Raw genomic sequence first — 19,066 nt, 5'->3', positions numbered from 1 at the left:
TAAACTATGTAATGGTAAAATGATAACAAACTGCAACAAATCCTGATGTTAGCCAGGAAGGTTCCAAGGATTAATCAAATGTTTCTTCCTCTAGTGTTGGAGTAGACTAATAAAAGGCATACTTACAGTGCACATTTGCTTCATTCCTAAGGCAAAAACTGAGTGGAACAGGCAGTTTTGAAGAGTTTAAATAAAACAAGGAAATTGTTTATTCCTTTAAAATATTCATTAACCAGGCATCACCACTGCACAATTATTTTATGGTTACTCTTTGATTTGAAGCAACATGTAGCATGTAGACCTGATTATGGGAATGTGTTCTTGAAGGCTTGGAGTTGGAAATGAGCAAGGGGAGAGGAAGACTGAGAAAGTAACTTCACAATCAAGAAAAATAATTATATAGATTATAGACCAGAGTAAAATAGACATATTCCAAGAATTGAAAGAATTTCAATGTGCCAGAAACAACTTACAAGGAAATCTGCTGGGAGTGAGCTCATGAACAGCCAGTGGTCATTTCTCACACCCTGTCTAGGTATTTATTTTTGAGTAATACAAAGGAAGATACTAAGTAGTTTTAAGCATGACAAGACTTGTGTATTCTTTGTAATCCCTCCCCCAATTATTGTGTTCAAATGTTATAAGAAAATCTTAGACTTCAGACAGAATAGTATGTTAGCAAATAGCAGGTTGAGGTTAGGAAGATGGAGAAAGATACATGAAATATCTAGAAACACTTATTTTAGGGGCAAAGTGAGAGTTAGGAGTCAATTCAAGATAACTAGAGCAGTAGTAGGATAGAGAATGGTACTATTTGTTAAACATTACAGTCAAAGACTTTGATCGCTTGTTACAGACTCCCAAAGAGATGCTGGTCTTTTGAAATTTAACATATCATGTGTGGAAGCTGAAAATTGGTTGAGATTCAGATAGAGGTGTAAGGGTTTCCAAATGTAGTGAAGAAAGTTGGTTAAATGTTGTGGTTCCAGCCTTCATTATGTCTAGGCACAGGCTCTTTCAGCCCAGTACCAGAAAGTAGCACTGTGAGTCATATCATATACATCCAACATTGCTTGTTATTTTCACTGTAATCTACATAAAACAGACATCATTTGCCTTGTGTAACACTGAGGCAAATTAGGATAGACAGTGAGGTATGAAGGCTACAAAAGCAACTTATAAAGCAAAAAGTTTTGGTTGAAGAAACAATGGAAACTGTCAGCCATAACTGTCATGTAATAGAAAAAGCATGCTGGAGAGTGTGATAACTATGCAAATGGTCCATAAAAACTAAGTCCTTTGGATGTGGGCTATGGGATTGCTAACCTTTCCCTCAGCTGACTTTTCCCCTTGAAAGTTCTTCCTCTCTTAATAAATACCCTCTGTTTCATCTACTATCCACATGTTCTAGTCAGTAATGGTTTGCATAAACAAAGTCCTCCATAGACTTGGGCATTTAGTCCCCGGTTGGTTGATCTGTTTCTGAAAGGCTAAGTAATTTGGCCTTGGAAGATGGAGTCTGTCCCCAGGGACAGTGTTAGAAAAATTAAACAGTCTGTCCTACTTCCATTTTGCTTTCTCTGACTTCTGCTCACAGTTCACAGCATGAGATCTCAGCTTCCTGCTCCAGTTACCATGCCTGTGCCCGCTGCCCAGTCATTCCAGCCATTGTGGACTCTTATCCTCTGGAACTTGAAGTCAAAATAAAATGCTTTCTTCTATAAGCTGCCATAGTCATTGTGTTATTTTTTTATTGCTGAAACACAACACCATGAAGAAACTTATTAAAGAAAGCATTTAATTTGGGGCTCAAGGTTCCAAAGTGCAGAGTGTATTACCGTCATGGTGGGGAGCCATGCAGCAGACATGCAGGCATAGTGCTAGAGCAATAGCTGAGAGCTTACATCTTAAGACACAACCACAAGGCAGAGAAAGCTCACTGGGAATGCTGTGGGCTTTTGAAATCACATTGATAACCCTTAATTGCATAACTCCTCTTGTAAGGTCTCACCTCCAAATCCTTCCCGAATAGTTCTACCAGCTAGGGACTAAGTATTAAAAACTGTGAGCCTTTGGGGCCATTCTCAGTCAAACCATCACAGTCATGGGGTTTTATCACAACAACAGAAAAGGAAATAATTCACCGTCCAATTTGTGGAAGACAAGAACTGGAATCATATTAAGTGCCCACTGGATCTTGATATCTGCCAATATCAATACTAACTGAAAAATAATTTATGTTAGCATGAGAAATAATGGAATCCAATGAGAAATGTCTATAGGAACAGTTACAAGACAATGTCAGAGGGGACCCTGGAAGGTACTTCTTGGAATGCTTCCTGGGATGAAAAATAATGTAATAACACCGAAAAATATGGTAAGGTACCACATGGCCTCTGTTTAAATCATAATGAATATTTCACTATAACATAAATAATGATCAAAATTTCCCCCCTGTACCTTAACAGTTATCCTGTCTGCCATTTGTACTTCACATGTCTTATTACGTTCCATCATTCACTTTTGTTTGGGTAGATACAAGAACCTTTATCAGATGGCACCGCAGCTGCTTGTTACAGTTTGGAATTCATTGTTCACGCCCCAGGCGAGCATATGTGAGGACGAATGTTTGCTAGCTTTTGCCTTTGCAGCTTGACTCCTTTCCTCTTCTCTCTGTCTATCTATTTGGACTTGGAAGCTGAAGTCAATGTTAAAAAATATCAAGACTGTCCGTATATCTGAAAGCAACATGCAAATAACAATACCCTCAATAATTTATTCTTGACCTTCAGCAGTTACTTTAGGACTGAGCAGCTCTCAGAAACTAGAAAACAGGACATTCTGTAGCTTCAGCTAACAAGAACATCCATGTGCCATGGCAACTGAGCTTGCAAACCTGTGAATTTCTGCTAATATTCCAGAAAGACCAACCAGATACGCATAGTCATCTTGAAACTCTCTGAGAATGGAAGTGGGAATGTAGAATGGTAAATACTTCTCAAAATGAGAAATATGGAAGAAAATGGAGAAGCCAGGCAAGTCAAAAATACAAAGCTTGCTTAAACACAGAGCATCACCCCTTGGACACACAAAAGCTACGGAAGAAAAGAAACATGGAATAAAGTTCAGTCTAAAGGAGACCAGACTGGCCAGGGAAGGCTATGAACTACTCTAACCAGTTACTGTATTGGAGAAAAGACATGAATAGTGCCAATCATGGATGCATGTTGAAAGAGAGCAGCATTAAAGAAGGTTCGAATTAGACATTGGTTAGAGACACCTGGCTTTACTCAACTGTGAGAGCTAGTACTGTGTCATAGGCTCAGCTCTTCTACTTCTACATCTGGCTTTGCACTACAGTCCCAGAGCTGACAGGTAAGAAATATAACATGAAACTAAGGGCAGACAGTATGAATGGAATGTACCTGTACTTCTTTACAGCATTCATAAAGGACTCTCCCTGACTCCAGGTATCCAACTTTCTTACCAAGAAGATCTGAAGAAAAAATGGTGGCTTTGTAAGGACACTTCACACTCACCATGCTTCTGATGTTGATTCTGTTAGGGTTACCGTTGCTATGATGTAACACCATGACAAAAACTTTAGGGAGGAAGGCAGTTTATCTCACTAACAGTTCCAAATAATAGCTGATCATCAAGAGCAGCAAAGACAGGAATTCAAACAGGACAGGAGCCTGGAGGCAGGAGCTGATGCAGAGGTCATGGAGGGGTGTGCTTACTGGCTTGGTTTCCATGGCTTGCTTCACCTCTTCTCTTATAGAGCCCAGGACTACCAACCCAGGAATGGCACCACCTACACTAGGTACACTACTATGAATCACTAATTAAGAAAATATCCCACAGGCTTTCATACAGCCCTATCGAATGGAGACATTTTCTCAATTGAGGCTCCTTTCCTCTCTGATGACACTAGCTTGTGTCAAGTTGACATAAAACTAGCATGTACAGATATGGATATGTATGAGCTGGACTTCAGTGAGAGAAGAGGAGACCTGGGTTCTGTTGCTGCCCTCAACACAGCTATAAAGTACATAAGACTCCAACAGGTCCTAGCCTACATGAGACTTACAGCATGCACACAGCCTTTATTTCTATAGTCTCATCTTGTGGATGTTTCTCTTCTGGTTAATCCCAAAGAGAGTTGAAAGACAACTTGGTGGGGATTTGGAGACATTACTTAGTTGAACCAAGTTTAAATATTGAAAAAATGTTGGCATCTTCTAGCAACCATTATCTGGTGTATAGTTTGATTTTTGTTGAAAAGAAAATCATATTTTCCTTGCCAGAATGCTTCACTGTAGAAGAAATGCCTGAAGGCTTCTGATGCCCTTGCCTTGACCTCTTATTCTCACAAAAAAAAAAAAAAAAAAAAAACCAAAAAAACTTGTTGATAGAGGCTAAGGAGAGGCTAGGCAGGAGAATGGGGGTTTTTGAAAAGACTGATGCTTGCATTGAATAAAGTACATCTGTGTTCTTCTTATTATTAAACTGAAATCTCAATTCTGGAAAATTATCTTCCATTTTTATTCAGCTTAAAAAAACAGCTTATAAGTATTTACTAGCCTTCTTGCTTTATGAAATTACTTACTTCTATTTACTCTTCATTCCTTTATGATGTATTTGAAAATATTTAAAGAGTTGTCTATAGTCGAATTAACTTTAGATAATAAGGATTCAAATCCCATTCATCTGTTTCATCCTGCATTTTTTTTTTGTTACCTGAAGTTCTACTGTTGGCAACTCTTTTTGTTCTTTTATAAATATATACTACCTCCCATGTATGAGCTATTTAAATAAAGCACATGCCAAGCCAATTAGTCATTATAATTTTAGTCAGAATCGATTTATATGTGGACTTCTTTTTCAGCTAACAAAATAAAACAGGGAAACAGAATAGATTGTCAGAAAGGATAACAGGCTTTATATAGAGAATAGATGTAGTTTTAATAGATGCACATTTCTGTCAGTGCAGAATTTGTCCCTGGAATATTGTCACATAGCTAGACAGGGATTCACATCTTTGGATGCCATTGGCATCATTCCCCCTCTCACCACCAGCTTCATCTCCCACATCCCTGTCAATACTAAAAGGGGAAATGTCACAGCTTTCCCTCCTGAGGATTTAAAGTAACAGATAAAATGGAGGTGCCATGAGGTCTTTGTTGGATCTCCTTAAAGGAAACCTACTTCCTCCTGGTCAAACACCTGGAATCTGAGTTCTGTCTCTGGCCCTGGGTGGAGATGTGACACTCTTACATCCCATTGTCTCCCTCCTTAGGACTTACCCAGCTTGAGCCTGTCAATCACCTGGGCAGGAGATCACTGCTCATTATGGTGGATTCACCTGAAGACATACTAAAAGGGCAGAAAAGTAGTCCCTTAGCTGATGCAACATACTTACCCAGAAGCCTCTTTCTTGCTATAGCTGCCCACAGAGCTTCTGGTGTGTATCACTGGCAGGCCAGCATACTTTTCTGAGTTATAACTCAGAAGGAATAGTATAATCTCTCTCTCTCTCTCTCTCTCTCTCTCTCTCTCTCTCTCTCTCTCTCTCTCTCTCTCTCTCCCTCTGATATAGATCAAAAGCCTTGGCATGCTTTCTCTGTCATTTTGAACTTCTTCACTCTTTCTCATAACTACTTCTCCCCATTGTCCCATGAAGATGAACATGGCAGATACCTTGGACCTTTTAACCTAAAATATACTATTTCTCTTTTCCATTTCTTTTCATTTTGCCAAGATTTAAACCTTACATGCTCCACTGTTTTCATTCCAAACTCTAATAAAATGGATTCAAGCTTTCTTCTGAGTCTGTTTTAAAATTCTGTTATTAATGAGACTAAGAACTCCAAAGAGAGTCCCAGTTTCCCTAGTAGCAACATGTACTATCAACAACACATGGCTTTTTTCTCAAAAGACATGCAGAAACTGGATTCCAGGATACTAGAGGGTCTCTGTGATGGCTAATATTAGTTGTCAATTCAACACAATCTATAATTTCCTGGGTTGGGACCTTTGGCATGCCTGTGAGTGATAATATTGATTCCTTAATTTAAGGGAGAAGATCCACTCCTTGTGAGTGGCATCCCTGCATACAATCTGAGGATATAGATGGAGACAAGAAGCTGTGGAGCTGCATGCGTTTATGTGTCTGTCTCTGCTTCCTGAATTGGCGTGTGACATAACAGGTTGCTTCAAACACTTAATGTCTTGACTACCATGGTGGACTGAACCCGGGAACTCGGAGCAAGAACAGTCCTCTTCTTTCTTAAGTTGTTTTGTCAAGAATGCTTTCATCGCAGAAATAGGAAAATTGATTGTGACGATCACCACCTAGGAGAGAGAGAGTGTGTGTGTGTGTGTGTGTGTGTGTGTGTGTGTGTGTGTGTGTGGTGGGGGGGTCTCAGCAACTACCACAGCCAGCAGAGTAATGACCAGTGGGAATTTTTTTAAGGTTTTATTTATTTATTATATGTAAGTACACTGTAGCTGTCTTCAGACACTCCAGAAGAGAGCATTAGATTTTGTTATGGTTGGTTGTGAGCCACCATGTGGTTGCTGGGATTTGAACTCGGGACCTTTGGAAGAGCAGTCGGCACTCTTAACCACTGAGCCATCTCGCCAGTCGACCAGTGGGAATCTTGAAGGTAGTTCAATTCAACACAACTCATTAGCCAGTGTTAATGGCAAGTTTGGGAGTCTGATGCTAAGCAGTTTATTTTAGCACAATGTTGTGAAATTTTTCCTCAATTCTATGTGTACAATAAAACTAAAACCTGGTAACATCAAACCTCTGTGTGAGAGGACATGCAGCACTTTCTATAAAGATAGATTCTTCAGATTTCCACACTCATGATAAGGGTCTGGAGGAAGATCCAGTGTGGTATTGGCCATGCAGATATGCCAAAGGTCACCAGGCTATTAACCATATCTGCTTCTAGCATTCTGTGTAGAAAACAGGTTATACACCCCTCTATTTGAAGGGACAACCCTGTGTGCTTAACATTCCTGGTTCCTCTGGTTCTGGGCTGAGAGTTTTTGTTCCACCAAAATCTGTATGTTGAAACTTCAACTCTAGTGTTGATAGAATTTGGAAATGGTGGTCTGAGAGTGTTTAAATGTCTGTTATCCTGTTAGTATATCTTAAGTTGATTAATACCATAGTGACCACTTAGTGAAAACACATTGTGTGCCATCAAGGAAGTAGTGAGGTATTTATAAACATGAGGGTCATTGGGGATCTAAGTCCTCACTCATAATCAGTTCTAGATCCAACATCCTGTGCCTATGATAACAAATTAAGAAAGGGGAAGCACCACAGCTGGCCTTCTTAGAATTTGAAAGGTTCAGATCTATTTGCTTGTCTTTTAGTTGGGTTTATTTTACTTTCTGTGTACAAGTGTTTTGGCCATGTGTGTCTTTGTGTTGTTCAGGATCTGGTGCCTGGCGATCGGACACTCCTATGGTAATAATTGGCCAAAAGAATAGAACTTAACTCCTAGGTTTGTCCCTTGATAGAGATAGAGCCTTCTAAACTGCTTTTAATGTTATAAGATCATCAAGACATATGACCGTTCCCTCTCTTAAGAGTTAAATCAAATGGGCCTGTCAATCATGTGAACAAGTAAGCACCCCCAGGAAAGCTGTCTGTTGAAGATACTTCAAGAAATAGGATGCAATTAAAGGCATGTTTAAAAAAATATGTGAGGACCATCAACTTAATGGATTTATCCACCCAGAAGAATCTTTTCCTCTTGTCTGTCTCTACTCCCTGAGCATTTGACTACTCCTTTCCCCTCACAACTACTGCACTGTGGTCCATTGCGGAACCTTCGTATTTCTGGATTTGTAACTATGAAAGTGTAACTTTCTCTTTTCCTCTGAAGCTGCCAAGATATTTGGCTTCCCTACACGGTTTTTCTTTCTCTCCAACCCCCCAAGGATTGTCCTAAGGTTTCTTTCAGAGTCGGTTTTTAGACTCATTTATTTATGAAATTAAAGACCTGCAAAACGAACCCTGTGTTCCCAGGTGACAATTCCAAAGCCTGCACCTCCCACATCTGCTTGGCTCACTCCAATCCAACAAGAGTTCTATGGATTGCTGTCACCTTTCAGACAGTGTAGGCAGTGTGGAAAATGATGCTTCGATCATTAGAATACTGGATACATTGAATCAAGCTGGAATTTGAGTTTAGAAAAGTCAGGTATTAGTAAAACCTCTCTAATTTTGTTAACCTCAGTACTGAAATCAGTAAATTAAAAAAAGTCATTATTAAAGGATGAAGTATGCTTAACCAAGAAATTTGAAGTAAGTAAACAAGTTTTCACTGAGTAGCTGTTTACAGTGAGAGAATATTAAAGTATTCTATTAAATATTAACAGACTATAGACTAGAATAATGTTTGAAAAGAAACTTGAAAACCAAAGTGATCTTTCAGATGTGACCCATCTGGAATTTGAAGCCCAGCTCCGTATGTCCTCACATGCTTCCACTTAGAGTAGTCCATATCTGTCCTTCTACTTCTTCAAATTTAGCTGTCACTGTTATCAAAGCCCAGAATGAGAATACAGATAACAGATTCACTACCAATTTCCTGGTCATATTAGCTGATTCCATAAAGAACATGGGATAATTACGGATAATTATGGGATAATTGTGGCTTCAGGCAGAGTGGTAGAAGCAGTGAATTGTCAGTCAATGACAATTTCCCCTTGTCCTAGAGTATAGAGCCCTGCTTTGCTCAGTCAGTGCTGTATAAATATCTCCAGTAGCAAGAGAGTCCACATTTCCCCTTTTCTCCGATGAATAATATGAGCTACACAACAGTGGCGACACAGGTGATATGAGCAAACATTTGTTAGGGATTCAATAAAAGCTCACGATGTTGACATCACTTTGGCTGGGGGTGGGAGGTGGGGCAGGAAACACTGCCATTGTGGAGCTAGAGATTTGGGGGAGTCCCTTTGTGCTCATTGAGTGATATGAGGGAAATGAAGTCCCTTCAGGAATTTCAGTCTTATTAATAAAAAAAATTAAGAACAATTCTGGATTAAAAGTTTTGAGATGGGTGGGTGGCCTCATTCCTCAACTGGGGGGTCATGCCTATCTACTGGAGATGGTCTCTACAGGTTCTATATCCCCTTTGTTGGGTATTTAAGCTAATGTCATCCCCATTGGATCCTGACAACCTCTTGATTCCCTGGCATCTGGGACTCACTAGTGTCTACCCCCAGTTCCAAATCCCCCACTGCTACATATTTCTATTTAATTTCCTGTCTGTTCATATTTCTGTCCTGTCTCTTTCCGTATCTGATCCTGCCCCCTTTTCCCCTCCCCCTCTTCTCTCCCTTCCAGGTCCCTTTCTCCCTCTATCTCCTATGATTATTTTGTCCCCCATCCCCGTGCCTTCTAAGCAGGATTGAAGCATTCACTTTTTGATCTTCCTTTTTCTTAAGCTTCATAAGATCTGTGAGTTGTATCATGGGTATTCTGAGTTTGGGGGCTAATATCTACCTATCAGCAACCCCAAATTGTTCCTGTCTAAAGGAAATGCAGAGACAAAAAAATGGAGTCGAGATGGAAGAAAAGATCATCCAGAGACTGCCTCACCTAGGGATCTATTCCACCTGCAGAACCAAATCCTGACACTTTTGCTGATCCCAAAAAGTGCTCCTGACAGGAACCTGGTATAGCTGTCCCCTGAGAGCTCTGCCAGTACCTGACCAAAACAGATGCAGATACTCACAGCCAACCATCAGACTGAGCCCAGGGACCATAATGGAAGAACTAGGAGGAAGAATGAAGAAGGTGAAGGAGATTGTAACTCTATAGGAAGAACAATATCAACTAACTGGACCACCCAGAGTTCCCAGGGACTAAACCACCAACCAAAGAGTACACATGGAGGGATCAAAGGCTCCAGCTACATATGTAGCCAAGAATTGCTTTATCTGGCATCAGTAGAAGGGGAGGCCCTCGGTCCTGTTGAGGCTTGATACCCCAGTGTAAGGCGTGCTAGAGTGGTGAGGTGGGAAAGGAGGGGTGGGTGGGGGAGCATCTTCATAAAGGCAAAGGGGAATGGGGATAGGATGGGAGGTTTGCAGAGGGGAAATTGGCAAAAAACAGACAACATTTGAAATATAAATAAATAAAATAACCAATAAAAACAAGATTTAAAAACAGATTCTAACATCAGCTCCAAAGCAATTTTCATTATAGAGTTCAAAATAAACAAAAGCAACCCCCCTCCAAAAACAACAACAACAACAACAACAACAAACCCTTAAGGCAGAAATGCTGACATGTCAGCAGCTGCCTAGAGGAGGAGAACGTGGAACAGAAGGAATAAAAGCCTTGTTGCTTGAGTAAAGCTGGCTAGGAGGTTAGCCAGCCACATGAGGGTTAGCAGACACAGGCAGGAGGAGAGCTGTAGAAAAAGAGTTAAAGAGTCCACAGGTTCGGGGACCATGTGCTTTAGCAGAAAAGGTAGAGAAAATCCAAGCGTCGAGCTTTTCTCAGTAATTTAGAAAAGTACACAGCTTTACGAACCTGCACGGCTGAATGGCGGCTGTGCTACGGCCAGAATTCTGGGAAGGAAAGGTGTATTATCTCATTAAAATGGTAACGATTCTATACCTTTATTCTCTGCCTTTTACTTGGCTTAAAGTGAATCTGATTCCTATGAGTCGTCTCGTCTTCCCAAGTCCCTTAAACACGTAATTGATCTGTCCACCTGGAATGTTATGTCTCTCCTCTGGCCAGCTGTTTTGTCAACTTGACCAGAAGGAAATAGTTTTCCCTTAGTGGACACTTCTGCTGAGTCATTTTTACTCTTGTCTTAGAGGCAGGCATCATACTCAGAACTACCGCAGCCACATTTTGATGACAAGAACAGATTAACATATATTAAGTGTAAAAAAATATTGATATCACTTTATACTGTTGGTATGAATAGTGGTACACTATAGTCAGTTTTGACCACATTCAGAGTTCTTTGGAGAAAAAAAAAAAACAGTTCCTTCTTGATATTCTCTGACCAGTTTTGATAGTAGTAGTTATGCAGTTTGAACTTTGATTTCCTCCAAGGCTCCACAGACGTGCAGGGGGTGAGGGAGGGAGATGTGGGGCATTGCACACAATGGCTCCTCACCCTGGTAGTTAGTTACATTACACGTTGTCCTAAAGTCTCTGTTTGAGTTAACTGAAGCATCTTGCAGATTCTAGGAAGATCGTGCAGAGTGTTTGCCTTAGCGTCCCTTCCAGCTTTAAATGACCAATCTGACGTTCTTGCCTAAAACCCTTTTTATCTCAAAATGCTATCTATTTTTGACAGGCAGAGCATTTAGTTTATATTCTACTTCACAGTATATTCTGACAGTTTATCCTGTGCATTATCCTTAATAGATGTTACTTGACAAATTTTTACTTGTGATAGAATCTATTAGAGAACATCCATCAGAAAGGAGGATGCTGAGGTCGGAAACAGTCACCGGCTTGTAGTCATGCATATAGTCTGTGGAAGCCAGCAAAGATATATTCAGTTGAGATGGCCTGATTCAAAAATTTCTGACCCTTGACACTTACATTGCAGACATTTCAAAAATGCATATTTGTAGACTATGGAAATAGTTTTGACATGTAATTTTACATCATATACTTTTCTACATCTTACTGTTATTTTTTTTTTCAGAATTGCCAAGTTAGGAATGTACAACTATGAGCACAGGGAAGGACAGAAAAACTGCCCAGTTGAGTTGATCCAGGACAGTGTAGGGACAGCATGCCCAAAGAGCAGAAAGACCTCAATCTTTGGGTTTAACTAGTTCAGCTATTTAGGTATTTAAGGCATTCTAGATGTGTTCTTATTGACACTGAAGAGTCAGGGGGGAAAAAACCACCTGCCTAAAACCTTTACACAACGAACTCACAAAGATGTTGAAGGAAAAATGAAAATTTAAAATAAAATAAAACCCTAATTGAGATGTTGTATACTTAGTGCAACTGTAACTCAGAGAAAGTTTGTTTAACTGAGTGTGTCGCTTGGCGGTAGAGGGCTTCTGTGAGACCCCAGGAGTCTAATTTCTAGCACCGCAAGACAATGAGCTAAACTGAATATAAATAGAAAGAGTAAAACCGCTTGAGCTAGCCACTGGAGACTACAGATACCCCAAGCTTCTTGAAGGCTAATAGTTCAATGGCAATCCAGACAAGGTTATGTCTTGTGATTTTGTCCAAATTAGAGGGGAGTAGAATAAATAGAAAGGGGAAAAACTGAACAGATGAATAAATGTATCATTCCTATAGAGGTAGGAGTGCCGAAAAATTATAAAAAGCCTACTTTCAATTTCAGTGCAAGCAGCAAGGATCCTGTAATGGGCAGAAGACTGTTAGTGTGGGGCAAGTGGAACTGCAGAGCTCAGGACCTGCAAAGGAGACAAAAGTGCCGTGCATAATAGATGAATCAACAAGTATTTGAGTTCTGGGGATTTTTCCTGTCTATTTCATTTATTCCTCATCCAGACCTTCCTGAAGGAACTCATCCCAGTTAACGAACGAGGAGATGAAGCCTCCAAGTAATCAAGAAACATATTCAGTTTGAATCATGAATATGAAGTTCAAGATGTTAAGTTAATTTAAATATCTAATTTTGATTACATCTCTGACTTTCAGTGCTGCTTGGGAAGTACTCCACCGAGGGGATGTATTATCATGTGTCTGTAAATGGCATTCAAGGGCTTGCTAATGCTCTAATCTTATTATAGACAAGATACTCCTTATTTAGAGAACGGATAATTTGGCCAAATTCAAATACACAAAGAAAGGAGAGTCTGTTGCGTGTCCTGTTTAAGGATGAAGAAGTCTCTCGGATTCCATTCCTGTGTCCTGACAACCCAGCAGCCTCCCAAGAAAAACCATAACCGTAATGTAAAATATATGTGAATATAATATTCACATAACCATAGTCTTAGACAAAGATGGCTGCTTTATGTTCTGATTTCTGTTTGTTTAGCAGTCAGTCTTTCCATATAGTCTCTATAAAACCAGAAAAACACTCATGGTAAATCTTTGGCCCCTGTGACTATCAGCATATACTCTTTTGTCAGTGCTGAGGATCCAACCCAGAGCATCATATGTGGCAGGCAAGTGCTTCATACACAGGCCTTGCTTTTTGAAGTAAGATCTCGTGGGGTAACTCAAGCTGGTGCTAGACTCTGCACACCACTCACTTTGCCCTCCAATTTTTGTGATCTTTTGGCCATACAATCTGCTTCCTGGATTTCAGAAATCCAAGTCTGTGCCACCACATCTATGTGGTTTTGTCTTTATTGCCCTCAACTCCTCCCCCTACTTATTTTTCCTTAGAGCAGAATAACCTCTATTCAATCCTCAACTCCAACAGTGGACACAGACAAAATATTTACCAAGTGACTTTACATATCTGCATTGTCACGTCACATGGTAAGAATGTCTTTCTAAGTGACGCACATAGATAACAAACAATCCACAGACATATTGTGTTCCATTTGTTGCTTTGATCCAGTGCTTCTCAACCTTTTAAATCTGCAACCTATACAGTTCCTAATGTTATGGTGACCTCCAGCCATAAAACTAGTTCATTGCTACTTCATAACTCGAATTTTACGGCTGTTATGAGTCATAATGCAAATATCTGATATTCAGATGGTCGTAGGTGACCCCTGTGAAACTGTTGCTCCACCCCCCAAAGGGTCGTGACTCGGGGGTTGAGGACTGCTGTTTTAAAGAGTTACTCTAAGGACATCTGATTCTGTGCTAAAAATACACAAGGAATGTCCTCCTTGTACTTACTTTGATTCTTAATGTTCAATTATAGTATGCACTGAAATCGGCTTAGCTTTACTCTATTTTGAAATTTATTTCATATTGTATCAAGTATCTCTCCTTAATTTGCTTTTTTGGATTAGTTTGTGCTCTATGTGTGAATTCTCAAAGCCCCAAGGAAAAAGAAACTCAGTGATGTATATGTATATACATATACACATATATGTATATACACACACATATATATATGGATATGTGTGTCTGTCTGTCTGTCTGTCTGTCTATCTATCTATCTATCTATCTATCTATATGCTTTGCAATAAACAGAGGATGAAGTGAGCTATGTTGAAGTCGAAATCCTCAGACAATTTGACACTGTCATGCCTCAGACTTCATTTATGCAAAATGAGTAATATTTACCCTTTAGGTTTATTAAAAAGTGATACAAGTTAACTTAAAGCAGCCACATCTTGGTGAAAAAAATCTCATCTTGCCATTTTTATTTACATTGTGTAGATTAATAAACAAGTCAATGGCTTACTGATGCACAATTCAAAGAGACTAAAGTTCTACTTCGCAATCTGAACCACATTATTTCACAACCTTTGTTGTTCCAACTCTCAGAAGTTTCCCCATTTGCTTTTGAGTTCAGTGTGATCCCGTCTGAGACTCTAACTAGTAGGTAAATTATGACACAGCTCCGTCGTCATTCATATCATTTCACTTCCCAGTTTTCCACTCCTTCTCCTGCCTTCCAAACTGAATAAGGTGGTTGCCGAAGAAACCCACAGAAGAGCCCTTCTCAACTCTTAATATAAAACAGATGCTGATTATAAAATCAGGAAGCAGGACTTCATTGTCAGCTGTTGTGAACCAGTGTTGTGATTCTAAATGAGGTCAGTTACCCACCTGTGCACTGGTTTATATAGATGCAAACCTAGCTTTACCTAACACAAAAATTATAGAGATCCAATGCAGTAAGCACCTTTTGTTTGTGTATATGAAAGTGGACTCAATATAAAGGATGTGTAAATGTTAGACATTCCACAACACTCCAAATTATAATTTTATGACTATCTTGTTTTCAAGTGACCCCACTCAATGTGCCATTCTTTAATTTCTGGATTAATTATTTCATGTATCTCATGAACTATTTAAGGTCTTCTGGGTTGATTGTAGACATTTACATAATATACACTAAATGTATCTTGATTGAAGGCTTCAAGGTATACAGTGTAAGCATAAGAATAGAGCTAAAGAAAATACTTCTTTGGGGACATAAACAGGAAATCTTGGGACACATGTTTCCTCCCTCTCCCTCTCCCTCTCCCTCTCCCCTCTCCCTCTCCCTCTCCCTCTCCCTCTCCCTCTCCCTCTCCCTCTCCCTCTCCCTCTCCCTCTCCCTCTCCCTCTCCCTCTCCCTCTCCCTCTCCCTCTCCCTCTCCCTCTCCCTCTCCCTCTCCCTCTCCCTCTCCCTCTCCCTCTCCCTCTCCCTCTCCCTCTCCCTCTCCCTCTCCCTCTCCCTCTCCCTCTCCCTCTCCCTCTCCCTCTCCCTCTCCCTCTCCCTCTCCCTCTCCCTCTCCCTCTCCCTCTCCCTCTCCCTCTCCCTCTCCCTCTCCCTCTCCCTCTCCCTCTCCCTCTCCCTCTCCCTCTCCCTCTGCCTCTGCCTCTGCCTCTGCCTCTGCCTCTGCCTCTGCCTCTGCCTCTGCCTCTGCCTCTGCCTCTGCCTCTGCCTCTGCCTCTGCCTCTCCCTCTCCCTCTCCCTCTCCCTCTCCCTCTCCCTCTCCCTCTCCCTCTCCCTCTCCCTCTCCCTCTCCCTCTCCCTCTCCCTCTGCCTCTGCCTCTGCCTCTGCCTCTGCCTCTGCCTCTGCCTCTGCCTCTGCCTCTGCCTCTGCCTCTGCCTCTGCCTCTGCCTCTGCCTCTGCCTCTGCCTCTGCCTCTGCCTCTGCCTCTGCCTCTGCCTCTGCCTCTGCCTCTCCCTCTCCCTCTCCCTCTCCCTCTCCCTCTCCCTCTCCCTCTCCCTCTCCCTCTCCCTCTCCCTCTCCCTCTCCCTCTCCCTCTCCCTCTCCCTCTCCCTCTCCCTCTCCCTCTCCCTGCCTCTGCCTCCCCCCTCTGTGTATTCACGTGCATGTGCAGGTATGATAAAAATATGTGCACATGTATGTAGAGGGCAGAGATCAGCCTCAAATCTGGCTCCTTGGCTGTTTTCTACCTTGTTTATGAGACATAGTCTCTTATTGGTCTGGAGCTCACTAAGTAGGCTAGGTTGGTTGACCAGTAAGCCGTAGTACCTACTGTTTGTACCTATATCCTGAGATACTCGTGATCACAGGCACACTCATCTTTGCACATGGGTACTGGAGATCTTTCAGTTCCTTAAGCTTGCATAACAGGCACTTTTCTGACTAAATTGTTTCCCCAGTCTTACTCTCTGCTTGCTAAGGACAGAAATGATCTCTGATATAAGTAAAATCTACAGTATTTTCTAATATATTAAAAATTATGTTTCCATCATTATCAACCTGGAATAGGTGACCCTTTTGATTTTCTACTCATCTTTGGAAAGGAAGGCCGAGTAAGGGGTACAGTTCATCATTAAATAGGGGAAGAATGCTGACTTCAGGTAAGACTTAGAAAATCTCAGATGAAAAACAATTTGTCAGAATGGCACAGAATAGAATGCATCTATTGAAGAGTCACCCTCTTGGCCACTAGGGGTCACAATTACACAGCACACTCACACAACACAGACCACTGATGGGCCAAAGAGGAAGGACCAGAAATTACCATTTGGAAATGGTTTTGAGCATTGTGTGCAGATAGCACACTGAAAGAGCGTCTGCCACATGCCTGCCAGCTCTAATTACACGTTAGCAGGAGGAAGATACAACGGCATTGGAGACTCGCTCCAGGCCAGTGTTCCAGTCTTATTCCTTTCTGTTCCCACGCAAGACACCACTTACAACTAGCTGTGAAAGAGCTTGTCCCCACATTTAGGGAGAGATCTGATGGCCTCTATGCCAGAATGAATCCACATTAAGGAACTTCTTCCCAAGGGAAGTAGGATTAAGGGAGACAATATATATGGTTGTCTGATGGAAGGCTTTAAAACTTATTTATTTCCCCAAAAGCAAAACGATGAAACTGCTCTCTCTGACTCCCCCACCCACACAGCTTCAAACAGGGCCATGCAATTGTCTCTGTGGACTGCAAGTAAGCTATTATTAATAAAACCATGTTTTATAATTATGCATGTTGTCTGTTGATCCTCAGTATCTTTTCATTTAATCCTTGGAGAGTGGTCCGCACATGTCCCTCATGGTCCTAATGCCAGTCCTCCCATGTTCCCTCTATCACTTTTGCTTTGGTTCAAGTACTCTCTCTTCTCACTACATAGGGTGAAGAGACTCTCCAGAAGGAACTATGATCCTATCTTCATCTTCCCCTTTCAGGGATTTTTCTCTTTTGTAAGACTTCAGTCTTTTGATATTTTTTCTTTCTTTTCTACTAGCAACAATTAACCTCCTTTATTATCCAAATTGTGTGTGTGTGTGTGCATGTGTGTGTGTGTGTGCATGTGTGTGTGTGAGTGTGCGAGTGTGTGTGTGTGTGCGCTTGCACATGAATGAATGAATGAAACAAAATTTTTATCAGTAGCACAAGAGTTTGACAAGGAGATTTGCATATCAAATTTTATTGAACTTGTGGACTTGTGGTTGGAGTTGAAAATCTGTCTCTCTGTGTAAATGCAAATAAAGACTTTCCCTGCCCCCAGTGGATAGGCATAAGTGTAGGCAGACAGAGATTGATTCCCAAATATTACCAAGGAGTAAATAGACAGATCATAACTAAGCCTGTGCTGCTTTCTTTCCAAGTATTCTGTGCAACAATTCTTAGCTCGAACTTAATCAGTTGGGATGGTAACGTCAATACAAACTACTGTCTTTAGGTAAGGCAGATGACCACAACACAGTGCAGACAGGATCTGTGCATTTGCAGTCAGCGTGCCCAGTGGAATAAGGCCAGATGAACAAGATGCATGGACTGAGAGATAACTTATGTCTTAGTTTTATTTTTGGATTTGCTTTTTGAGGTTAAATTCTAATTATGTCAGTTTCCTAGTCCTTCTCCTTCCTCTACACCCTCCAATGTAGCCCCTCACTCTCTTTCAAATTCATGGCCTCTTTTTCTTTGATAGTTCTCTCTCTCTCTCTCTCTCTCACACACACACACACACACACACACACACACACATACATACACCCTACTTGTCAATATCTTGTGGGCAAATATGGAAATTTTGTCCTATATACATTTATATGTTATGTATATTATGATTTGTATAAATTTAAGAAAAAGGAAGGTAATTGTAATTGTCAGTTGAAAAGGGAGGTAGAAAAAAATGTCAAAAATTAAAGGTTTGCAAAACTCCTGGAAAGGGCAGAAGGTAATGGAACTGAAGTTACCTCTCAAAAGAGTTCACTTAAGGGTGGAGCTCCTTTGACATTTTTTCACAAAATACATTTTCTTTGTGGTTCCCTCCCTCCAAATTCTTCCCAGATCCTCCCACCTCGTTACCCGTGAAACTTCATGTTCTCTTTCTCTCAAAAACTAAATAAATAAGCCCCTCATATGAAAGCAAAACACATAAACAAAAGATCAATAAGACAAACAAACAAACAAACAAGCCAAAGCAAAGCAAAACACAACAAAAGCCCACAAAACCTGGAGTTTGTTTAGTGTTGGCAAGCTACTCCTGGACAGAGGAGTGTGGTTGATGTATGCAGTGACACTCCATTGGAGAAAACTGATTTTTCCCTTCGCCAGCAGGTTTTGTGGCAAATAGCTTCTTGTTTAGGGGTGGGGACCCCAGTTCAGTTCCCTCTCTCAGTGCTGGAACCCTTTGTACTTGAGACTGTACGGGTCTTGTGTATGCTGACACAGTCTCAGTCATATGTGTATCAGTCCTGGCGTGTCTGGAAGACACTGTCTCCTCCCTCTTCCACTGCTTCTGGTTCTTATTATCTTCTACCTCCTCTGCTGCATAGATCCCTGAGCCATGAAATTAGGTGATTCAAAAGTTTAAGTGTCTGCATATCATCTAGCAATGGGTCTCTATGAAAATTCCTGTTTACTGCAGGAAGTCACTTTTCTGATGAGAGCTGAGAGACAATGATCTATAGGTAATGATCTAAGGTCCATAGGCATCATTGCATGGCTTGTTCATATGTCAATAAGAGTAGT

Source organism: Mus caroli, unplaced genomic scaffold, assembly GCF_978045245.1.
Source record: "Mus caroli unplaced genomic scaffold, Mus_caroli_1 scaffold_19, whole genome shotgun sequence".
Classification (NCBI taxonomy): Eukaryota; Metazoa; Chordata; class Mammalia; order Rodentia; family Muridae; genus Mus; species Mus caroli.
This window is presented reverse-complemented; position numbering follows the sequence as displayed.